Genomic DNA, 11,017 nt, shown 5'->3' with positions numbered 1-11,017 from the left:
ACTGCCGTGCTTCTGGCGCAATCTCCAAAGCGTTTCCTTCAAGTGTTGAACTACACTTCCCTATCCGAGAGGTCCCTCTCACTTCCTTCTCACTGCGCTCTGCTCCGATTGCAAAGTAGTCCCGGAGGATGAGCCGCTGTGATTGGAGGACGACGACAAGCGGATGGTTTGGGCTCAGGAGGAAAGGACCTGCCTGATGGCGCCCGGCATTTGGCGGGAGAGATTTCGTTTGTAATTCTAGGGAGGAGAGAATGACCCCTTAGCGACATCACCCCCCACGCGCGTGACTGAGACTTCGTCCTCCCGTGAGGGTAAACGTGGGAGGTAAAGAGACCTTCCGCTGCGTAAAGCTGGCTCGACCCGGAAACAAAATCATTTAAAAAAGGATTCACATTCTGGAAGGGCGGGGGAATTGATAAGTTGGGACTACCGGACAGCTTCTCAGGTTGCTAAGCGACGATGCGGGAGCGCGCGCACACCCCGGACGCTTTGTAGCACCTGAGGGAACTGTGGTGGCGGCGGCGGCCTGGAGACCCAAGAGACCAAGTGAGCTTGTCGCTCCCTCTCGAGTCCAAGGACCTAGCCCAGGAACCTTCTGCCCGGGTAGTGTCTGGTGATGAGGCGAGAGTTTTGCCGGGACGCCTACTCCGAAGCGGCTGGGAGTCGCGCTTCTTCCCCCTCCCGTGGCAGGTGAGCCCTGGCCGGAGGGCAAGGGGTTTTCTCTTAACCTTGAGAGTCCGGAATGCAGTGGTGCGCCGTCCCACTTTGCTTTTATCCACTGGGCGGATGCCTGCTAGCTCGCGGGTCCCTTTACTGAGCGGAGTATGAGGGGCGTGGGAATGCAACTGTTCTGCAGGGGGTGGTGCCCTGGAGTAGGTGCACTCCCGATCCCAAATGGAGCTCTTCCACAATTACATCAAAAATATTTATTGAGCATCTACTTTGTAGGAGGTGAGCCTCTTCCTTCCAGGACGTCACAGTATACGGATCTAATTTTCTCTAAGCCGTCCGTGAATGTTGAGTTTTGCCCATTCTCTTTTGGAAGAAACGGGATGCGCCTTATGCCATCTTGATTCTTAAAGTTATGTCAAACCGGCATTTCTGAGGAAAGACTGGCAGCTGAATGGGAGACGCTGGTTGTTTAGTCAGTCAGTCTCAGCTGGTAAAACAACTTAAGAGGTTCTCTTTAAAATTAATGCTGCCAAGAGAATTGCTGTGCTCTTTAAAAGCTTACTTCATGTGGATGTTAAAAGGAAGATACGATGCTCGGGAGTACCATACACAGCATATACGTAATGAAAATGAATAAAACATCTTGATTAGATAACATTGTTAGAACTTCCGTTTTTTCTCTGTCACTGATAAATGAATGCCAAGTAATATCTTTCAATTTTTCTCTAATTCAGTTTGAGGATTTGCTATTTTTGGAAAGGAATGTAATGCTTTACTTTTAGCATTTATTAATATACCTGAATGACTCTCCTTGTAGCTGTTTATTCATTTGGCTCTCAGCCAACATGCTTTCCTGGTTTTCCTCTTTTATTACTGGTTCTCAGTCCTTCCGAGTTTTAAAAATTTTTTTTAGTTGTGATCTCTTAACATTGGGGTGCCTGTATTCTCTGTCTATACTCAATCCCTCAGTGAGCCGATTTCATGCGTTGCATCACTTCAAATGCTACTTTTATGTCAAAAACTCTCTAATTTATGTGTCTAGTCCTGAATTAGTACATGTACATTATTCTCAAGCCTAGGTTCTCCGAGTTTTTACTCTGAGCAGTTATGAAAAATTTCTCCCATTTTCCTCCTAAATGAAGTATTCCACTAGCTGCTAACAGAAAGATTTTTCCATGTTGTTGTCCTTAAAACTCTCATGATTTTACCTAATGTAAATGACGAGTTAATGGTTGCAGCACACCAACATGTCAGGTATACATATGTAACAAACTTGCACGTTGTGCATATGTACCTTAGAACTTAAAGTATAATAAAACAAACAATCCCGTGATTTTTGTCCTTGATTTACAATAAATTTTACAAGGGAGAGTTTTTATAACCAGAATTCTCACTGCAGTCCTATTCCCATACTCCAACAAGGCCACAAACACGTAAGCCCCTGTATTCCCATCCAGTCCGGACATACAGAATGGAAGTCACCTGTATGGTAGCTCATGGGCCTTGTTCTGTTTATAGCTGGTTGACCTTGTAAATCAGGTTAAGGAGCATATTAGCACTGATTATAAGTTACCTTTCTCAGGTAATGTAATACACTGCAAGAGAAGATGTTTGGTCAGGTGGATATGTCAGCACATTTCCAATTATACTAATAAGATTGTCTGTGTTCTCTTCCTTTTGAACTGTCTTTGGTAATAGCTAATGTCAAGTGGCACAATATGTCATTGCACGTTCATTGTGAGTTTGAATCTCCAGGTGGTTTGTGAATGTGTTGCAGACTTTCATATTTTGTTAAGGCAACAAACAGAGCATTAAACTGTTGTGCTATATTTGGAGATATACTTAAAATTTTTTTTTTGCCCAGCCTCTCATTATGTAGTAAGGTAATTTTTTTTTTTTTTTTTTTTTTTTGAGATGGAGTCTTGCTCAGTCGCCCAGGCTGGAGTGCAGTGGGCGGATCTCAGCTCACTGCAAGCTCCGCCTCCCGGGTTTACGCCATTCTCCTGCCTCAGCCTCCCGAGTAGCTGGGACTACAGGCGCCCGCCACCTCGCCCGGCTAGTTTTTTGTATTTTTTAGTAGAGACGGGGTTTCATCGTGTTAGCCAGGATGGTCTTGATCTCCCGACCTCGTGATCCGCCCGTCTCGGCCTCCCAAAGTGCTGGGATGACAGGCTTGAGACACCGCGCCCCGCCTAGTAAGGTAATATTTAATTCAAATTGTAGAAAATGTTTGAAATACTATTCTAACAACATCCAGCAAAGATATTAAAGGAGCATTAAGTTAAAATCCCTGAAATAGAATGTTGGCTCCTGATACCCAAGGCACTTTGGAACTCACAAGATCTTATGCTTTTTTATATTATAAAATTATTTAACCTCAGCTAGGTGTGGTGGCTCACACTTGTAATCTCAGCTCTTTGAGAGACTAAGGCCAGAGGATTGCTTGAGTCCAAGAGTTTGAGACCAGCCTGGGCAATATACTGAGACCTTGTCTCTACAAAACATTTTCTAAAAATTAGCTGAGTATGGTGTCGTGCACCTGTAGTCCCAGCTCCTCAAGAGCCTGAGGTGGGAGGTTGCTTGAGCCCAGGAAACAGAGGTTGCACTGGCACCACTTGCACCCCAGCCTGGGTGACAAGGTGAGATCCTGTCTCAAAAAAAAAAAAAAAAAAAAAAAATTATGTAACCTCATATTAATTTTATCTCTAGTATATATAAAATTGTTATAGATCTAGTTAAAACTCATTCATTTTAATGTTTTCCTTAATGAAGTTCTATTACACTTTTAAGCTATTTTATAACAATTTTATTATAATCTGGTTCCTTTTTGTTAAAAGTAACAATGTAATATTTACAGAGTACTATAATGTGAAGATGCCTTTACACTGCTGTAGGTCTCAGTAGTTACATTTTTAGAAATATGTGCTTTACCATAGGATCATGTAATTAATAAATAGCCATGTTAGATAATAAAGTGTGATTGAAAATAGGATTATTTATAAAGCAAGATTAAGGCTTGTGAAATAAATCAGAGACCAAATTATTACAAATATTTTTTAAAGGAAAGATTGCAGAGCTAAATAGTTGACCTTAGCTGAAAAAAAAAAGTTGACTTTTTACGCTTTTTAAAATTTAAGTTAATGCTAGGTATTTTCGAAATTATTTGGTTGGCTTAAATGACATGCAGGACATTTTTCAAAGTATTCTCAAGTAATTTCTAAAATGAATATGTAGTATTTAAAAAATAATTGTTACATTCACTTCAGTGAATCTTAAACGTAGTAATTCCAAATTTAGTTATGGCAAAAATAAAAGTGCTTGTAATTTAATTTAAAACTAGTCACAATGAGAACCACTTTATTACTGTGTCTTATAATTTTATACATACACAATTTGTACACGTTTTAAACTATAACATTTGACTAGAATTTTCAGGAATGGTGAAATATGGGATATTTTAATAGAATAAAAGTTTTAATCATGATCATTATGTAGTCAAGTTGCTTCGAGTGGTCAAGTGGTAGAATTGAGTGGAATAATTTGCTAGGACCTCCTCTTTTAACTTTAGGTAAAACAAGATAAAACATCAGGATTCTGTTTGATAGTTACATGTTTCCAGAAGTATGAGCTACCTAACCTTGAGTTTTTTTCAAGTGGAAGGAGCAGAATTTATTGGTGTTAACTTTTACTACCTAGCTGTGTGACCTTGAACAAGTTTCCTGGTCTCTATAAGCCTTCATTTATTAATAAAATGAGGCTAATAACACAGAGTGATCATTATATCTGGAAACATAATATAGCAATTCCATTCCTTTACATACCCACTTAAATCAAGAGATGTACAAGATGTTCATAAGCACTGTTTCTAAGAGCACAGCTCTAGAAATTACCCATATGGCCATCAATAGGAAAATGTAAAAATATACTGAAAATGAATAGAACAGAGCTACTCACCAACATGAATGAGCATCAAAAATACAATGTTGATTGAAAAAAGCAAACCATATAAGAATATATACAGTATGATTTAATTTTTATAAAAATTAAAAATTAGCAACAAATACCATTCAGGATTTCATACATATCTGGTAAAACCATAAATAAGAGCAGAGGAATGATTAATTCAGAATTCAGGATAGTGGTTGCTTGGGGAGGAGAGTAGGAGATGGGCTACTGGTGTCTTCAAAATGTTAGTAATCTACTTCTTTTTAAGCTGTGTTAGTATGTGGATATTTATTCATTCATTTATTTTGAGGTCGTCTCACTCTGTTTCCCAGGCTGGAGTGCAGTGGTATGATCATATCACTGCAGCCTTGAATTCCTGGGATCCAGTGATTCTCCTGCCTTGGCCACCCAAAGTGCTGGTATTATAGGCGTGAAGCACTGCATATAGTCTGGTTTTATTTTTTCTTTTAATTTAAGATACAGATATACCTCTGACCACTCTTTTTTCTTCTTCTTCTGCTTTGAGATGTGGTCTCGCTAGGTTGCTGAGGCTGGTCTGTAACACCTGGGCTTGAATGATCCTCCTGCCTCAGCCTCCCAGGTAGCTGGGACTACAGGCACTGACCACTCATATGTGTTCGATTTTATATAAAACATGGTGACTTAGAACTTTATCTTTTATTATTGAACAGCACATTTGAGGAAGAATAAAGTCAGTCATGAAACTTGTACCCTAAAATAACTATTTACATTTTTCAAAAAAAAAATTTTTTTTTTTTGAGACGGAGTCTTGCTCTGTCGCCAGGCTGGAGTGCTGTGGTGCAATCTGGGCTCACTGCAAGCTCCGCCTCCCAGGTTCAAGCAATTCTGCCTCAGCCTTCCGAGTAGCTGGGACTACAGGCACGCGCCACCATGCGTAGCTAATTTTTGTATTTTTAGTAGAGATGGGTTTTCACCATGTTAGTCAGATGATCTCCATCTCTTGACTTCGTGATCCACCCTCCTTTGCCTCGCAAAATGCTGGGATTACAAGCATGAGCCACCGCGCCCTGCCAGGTTTTCAAAATTTCGAGGTTAAATTTAAATGTCGTCTTGCTATTTGTCTTCCATTTGTCCCATTTGTTCTTTGTTCTCTCTTCTTTTCTTCCTTCTTTTGATTAATTGAAATTTTTTACAATTCCATTTTATCTCCTTTGTTGGCTTATTGATAGTAACTGTTTATTTTAGTGACTGCTGTAGGTTTTATAGCATACATCCTTTTATCATAGTGTATTTTCAAGTAATATTATACCACTTCATGTATAAAAACCTTTCAATAATTTACTTCCATTTCTCTCTTTCTGCTTTACTTTTTACATGTTATGAGCCCCATACAACATCATTGTTATTTTTGCTTAGTCAGTTATTTTTTAGAGATTTAAATAATGAGAACAATATCTTAAATATTCGTCAATATAGTTACTATTTTCAGTCCTTTAATATCTTTTTATAGATCTATATTTCTAATATAGTGTGATTTTTCTTCTGTCTAATGTAGTTCCTTTTTAAAAGTATTTCTTGAGGTTAGGATTGGCTACTGAAAAATTCTGTCAGCTTTTGTATGGAAAAATGTTTGTTTGAAAGATATTTTCACCGGGTATAGAGTTCTAGGTTGACAGTTTTTTCTTTCAGTACTTTGAAGATCTTGATTCACTGTTTTTTTTCATTTGCCTTGTTTCTGATGAAAAATCTGCTATCTTTATCTTTCTGTATTTGTACTTAAGTTTCTGTTTTTCTCTGGCTGTTTTAACATTTTTCTCTTTATTACTGGTTTTGAGTAATTTCATTATGATGTGCCTTGCAAGTGTAGTCTTTTTTGTGTTTCTTATGGTTGGGGTTTATGGAGCTTCTTGGATCCATAGGTTTGTAGTTTTCAATGAATTTGGGGAAATTTTGACCTTGTTTCTTGAAATATTTTTTTCTATTTTTTCTGTCTGCCCTTTGATTCTTGCATTGTTTTGGGGATGACAGTTATATGTATTATGAGCTGACTGAAGTTGTCACAGCTCATTGGTGCTCTGTTTATTTTTAAAATTCTCTTTTCTTTCCAGGTTTCATTTTGTAAAGTTTCTGTTGCTATGTCTTCAAGGATACCAATTTTTTATTTTGCAATGTCTAATAATGCTGTTCATCCTATTCAATATATTTTTCGTATATTTTTTCATTTCACATACTGTTTTTATGTGTAGAAGTTGGATTTGGGTCTTTTAAAAAATATCTTTCATGTCTACTACGTTTGTTTAACATGTGGAATACAGTTATAATCATTGTTTTAATATTCTAGTCTCCGGATTATAAATGTCTGCCAGTCCTGGTTTGGTTTTAATTAATTTTTATTTCTATTATGGGCCATTTTCTTTTTTTTTTTTGAGACAGAGTCTCCCTCTGTCACCCAGGCTGGAGTGCAGTGGCTGGATCTTAGCTCACTGCAAACTCTGCCTCCCGAGTTTACGCCATTCTCCTGCCTCAGCCTCCCGAGCAACTGGGACTACAGGCGCCCGCCACCTCGCCCAGCTAGTTTTTTGTATTTTTTAGTAGAGATGGGATTTCACTGTATTAGCCAGGATGGTCTCAATCTCCTGACCTGGTGATCCGCCTGTCCCAAAGTGCTGGGATTACAGGCTTGAGCCACCGCGCCCAGCTATGGGCCGTATTTTTATACTTCTTTGGAAGTTTGGTAATTTTTAAAATTAAATGTCAGATTGCGAATCTTACATTTCTTTTTCTTCTTTTTTATGATAGGGTTTTGCTCTGTTGCCCAAGCTAGAGCGTGTGGCCAGTGCAGCCTCAACCTCCCAGGCCCAAGCAGTCCTCCAGCCTCAGCTCCCAAATAGCTGGGACTACAGGTGTGCGCCACCATGCCTGGCTAATTTCTTGTAGTTTTTTGCAGATACAAGGTTTTGCCATGTTTCCAAGACTGGTCTTGAACTCCAGGACTCACACGATCTACCCGTTTCAGCCTGCCAAAGTGCTGGGATTACAGGCCTGAGCCACCATGCCCAGCCTGAATGATTTTATCTTTCTATAAATAGCTTTGAGCTTTATTCTGTGTTGCAGTTAAATATTTGAAATTAGTTTAATTTTTTCAAAACTTGCTTTTAAGATTTATTAAATAGTAGTCAGTATCTGAGTAGTGCTTAGCTACTAGGGCTAATAATTTCCTACTCCTGAGCCAAGACTTTTCTATATACTCTACCCAATGACTGTGAATCACAAAGTTTTTCTGTCGGGCTGGTGAGAACAGGCACTATTCCCAGCCCGATATGAGTGCCAAGCACTGTTATCTGTAATCATTTCTAGTTGCTCTTTCTCCAGCCTCATGGTTTTATCATATGCATGTGCTGTCAGTACTCAGCTGAATTCTCAAGGGGATCCCTCTGAAAATCTCTGGAGTTCTCTCTGTATCATTCTCCCTCTCCAGGGAACTACCTACCTTGTCTTCTCCAGTTTTTCAGTTCTGTCTCCTCAACTCACGTTGTTGCTGGGCTACTCCTGGTTTCCCCTTCCTTGCACTGTACATTCTCTCACACAAAGACATATGGAAATATGTCTTAAGGAACTAAGCTCTAACACAGCTTTGTATGCCTACCACGTTGGTTTTTAGTTCCTACTTTTTGGTGAAGAGAAGTGCTCTCTCTTACAAACTCAGCTTTTTTCTTAGTCTTTTATTTTGAAATAATTTCAAATTTACTGAAGAGTTGTAAGAATAGTAAAAAGAACTTCTAAGGCCCCCGCAGCTAGATTTACCATTTTAAACATGTTGTCACATTTGCTTTATCACATGTTCCCACCACACTATCCCCTTGCCACACATGACTTTCAAATGATTTTTTCTGAATCATTCGAGAGTAAGTTGCAGACAATGTGTCCTTTTATATTCCTATATTCTTCAGTGAATATATTCCAAGGACAAGGGCATTCTTTTGCTTAACCACTATACAGTTAGGAAACTTAACTTTGATGTATACAATTATCTAATATACTCTCCTGTTGACCCGCTGCCAGTTGTCTCAGTAATGTCCCATAATGTTTTTCCCCTCATACAGGATTGTGCATTTGATTTAGATGTCATATCTCTTTAATCTCCTGTAATCTGGAACAGTTTAACAGCCCTTTTTGTCTTTCATGACATTTACATTTCTGAAGAGTATAGGCTAGTTTTTTGGAGACTGTTCCTCAATTTGTGTTTGTTTGATTTTTTTTTGTGATTAAATTCAGGTTTGTATTTTTGGGAGTAAGATTACGTAGGTGATGTTGTGGCCTTATCAGGGCATTAAATCAGTATGTGTTATTATTTATGATGTTGATTTTAATCATTTGGTTAAGATATTCCACAGTTTTCTTTACTATAGAATTACCATTTCTTCCCCTTTTAATTAATAATCAGTGGGGACAAACGTTGAGACACATTAATATCCTGTTTCTCACCAAACTTTTACTCATAGTTTTAGCACTCATTGATGATTTTTGCCTGGATCAGTTATTACTATGGTTGTAAAATGATTTTCAAAGTCTGTCATTTTTTCACCACTTAGTAAATGGCATTCTACTGTAAGTTTGGGTTTTTCCTTCTCATCTGCCTTTGTTTGCTGCTCCTATAACAAATACCACAGACTGAGTGATTTATAAAGAACAGAAGTTTATTTGGCTCGTAGTTCTGGAGGCTAGGAAGTCCAAGAGTGTGGCATTGGCTTCTGGTGAGGGTCATCTCGTGGCAGAAGGCATCACATGGCAAGCAAGTGTGAGAGACAGAGAGAGGGAGGGGGCTGAATATATTGGGAGCCCACTCCCACAGTAATTAACCCATCCTCATGATAACAACATTAACCAGTTTATGGACTAATCGCCTCTTAAAGTCCCCACCTTTTAATACTATTACAATAGCAGTCAAATTTCAACTTGACATGTGGTGGAGACATCCAAACTAGCATTATCTATCTTGTCTGTCTGTCTATCTATCTATCTGTGTTATCTACCTACCTACCTATCTGATCTATCTACTCCGTTTGGATTCATGACTTCTCATTTTATTTAGTGGATTGCATCAGTACTAAAGGCTTTGTTTTCTTTAAGTGATTGATTTTTTTTTTTTTTTGAGATGGAGTCTAGCTCTGTTGCCCAGGCTGGAGTGCAGTGGAGTGATCTTGACTCAACACAACCTCTGCCTCCTGGGTTCAAGTGATTCTCCTGCCTCAGCCTCCTGAGTAGCTGGGTTTACAGGTGTGTGCCACCACACCCACCTATGTTTTGTACTTTTAGTAGAGATAGGGTTTCACCATGTTGGCCAGGCTGGTCTTGAACTCCTGACCTCCAGTCATCCACCCACCTTGGCCTCCCAAAGTGCTGGGATTACAGGCATGAACCACTGCGTCCAACCAGTTGATGACTTTTTTTCTAATTTGGCATGACTTAATAACAAGAAATGGACTAAACATCAACACAGATGATCTTTGATTTAGCATCTTTTATTTTTTTATTTTATTTTTTTATTTTTATTTTTGAGGCGGAGTCTTGCTCTGTCGCCCTGACTGGAGTGCAGTGGCCGGATCTCAGTTCACCGCAATCTCCGCCTCCGGGGTTTACGCCATTCTCCTGCCTCAGCCTCCGGAGTAGCTGGGACTACAGGCGCCCGCCACCTCGCCCAGCTAGTTTTTTGTATTTTTAGTAGAGACGGGGTTTCACCGTGTTAGCCAGGATGGTCTCGATCTCCTGACCTCGTGATCCGCCCGTCTCGGCCTCCCAAAGTGCTGGGATTACAGGCTTGAGCCACCGCGCCCGGCCTTAGCATCTTTTATTTAACACTTATTTACCAGCCTCCAGACTGTGTGAGGTGCCCATTCCTAGTCCACTCAGGTTTATGTGTGGGGCACAGTTGGAGAAGAATTATGTTTACAGCACACATGATCTTCTATTTAGCACTTTTAGTGAAAAGTGATATAAGATGCGCTTTCAATTATTTTCTGGAGAACATAAGGAACAGAGACCACCTCAGATGCTTTGTCATAGGATGCTATAGTGTAAGGATATGCATGATAATAAGAAGACACAAATCTTGACCACTTAGGAAGACCTCAGGGGAACCCAGGGAAAGCCAAACTGTGAGATTCCAATCCTATTCTCTCCTCTCCTAAATAGGAACAAATAGGGCTGTTATTTGAGCCTCATTAATAGAAAATACAAAAAACTAGCCGGGCGACGAGGCGGGCGCCTGTAGTCCCAGCTACTCGGGAGGCTGAGACAGGAGAATGGCGTGAACCCGGGAGGCGGAGCTTGCAGTGAGCTGAGATCCGGCCACTGCACTCCAGCCTGGGCGGCAGAGCAAGACTCCGTCTCAAAAAAAAAAAAAAAAAAAAAAAAAAAA

The 11,017-nt window shown here is 39.7% G+C and overlaps 1 protein-coding gene across 5 annotated transcripts in view; it reads left to right on the top strand.

Annotated features, from left to right (window-relative positions):
• The first annotated feature begins 51 nt into the window (after positions 1-51).
• Positions 52-11,017, top strand: part of WDPCP (WD repeat containing planar cell polarity effector) — a 489,966-nt gene continuing 479,000 nt past the window's right edge. For 2 of the 5 annotated variants that reach the window (XM_023224121.2, XM_023224122.3), the window contains exon 1: positions 52-690. The gene's annotated coding sequence lies outside the window, so the exon portion shown is untranslated. The remainder of the gene's footprint in view (positions 691-11,017) is intronic. The other 3 variants (XM_023224123.2, XM_023224124.2, XR_002734119.3) reach the window with 3 other exon arrangements.

Source organism: Piliocolobus tephrosceles, chromosome 15 (assembly GCF_002776525.5).
Source record: "Piliocolobus tephrosceles isolate RC106 chromosome 15, ASM277652v3, whole genome shotgun sequence".
Classification (NCBI taxonomy): Eukaryota; Metazoa; Chordata; class Mammalia; order Primates; family Cercopithecidae; genus Piliocolobus; species Piliocolobus tephrosceles.
This window is presented reverse-complemented; position numbering and strand designations above follow the sequence as displayed.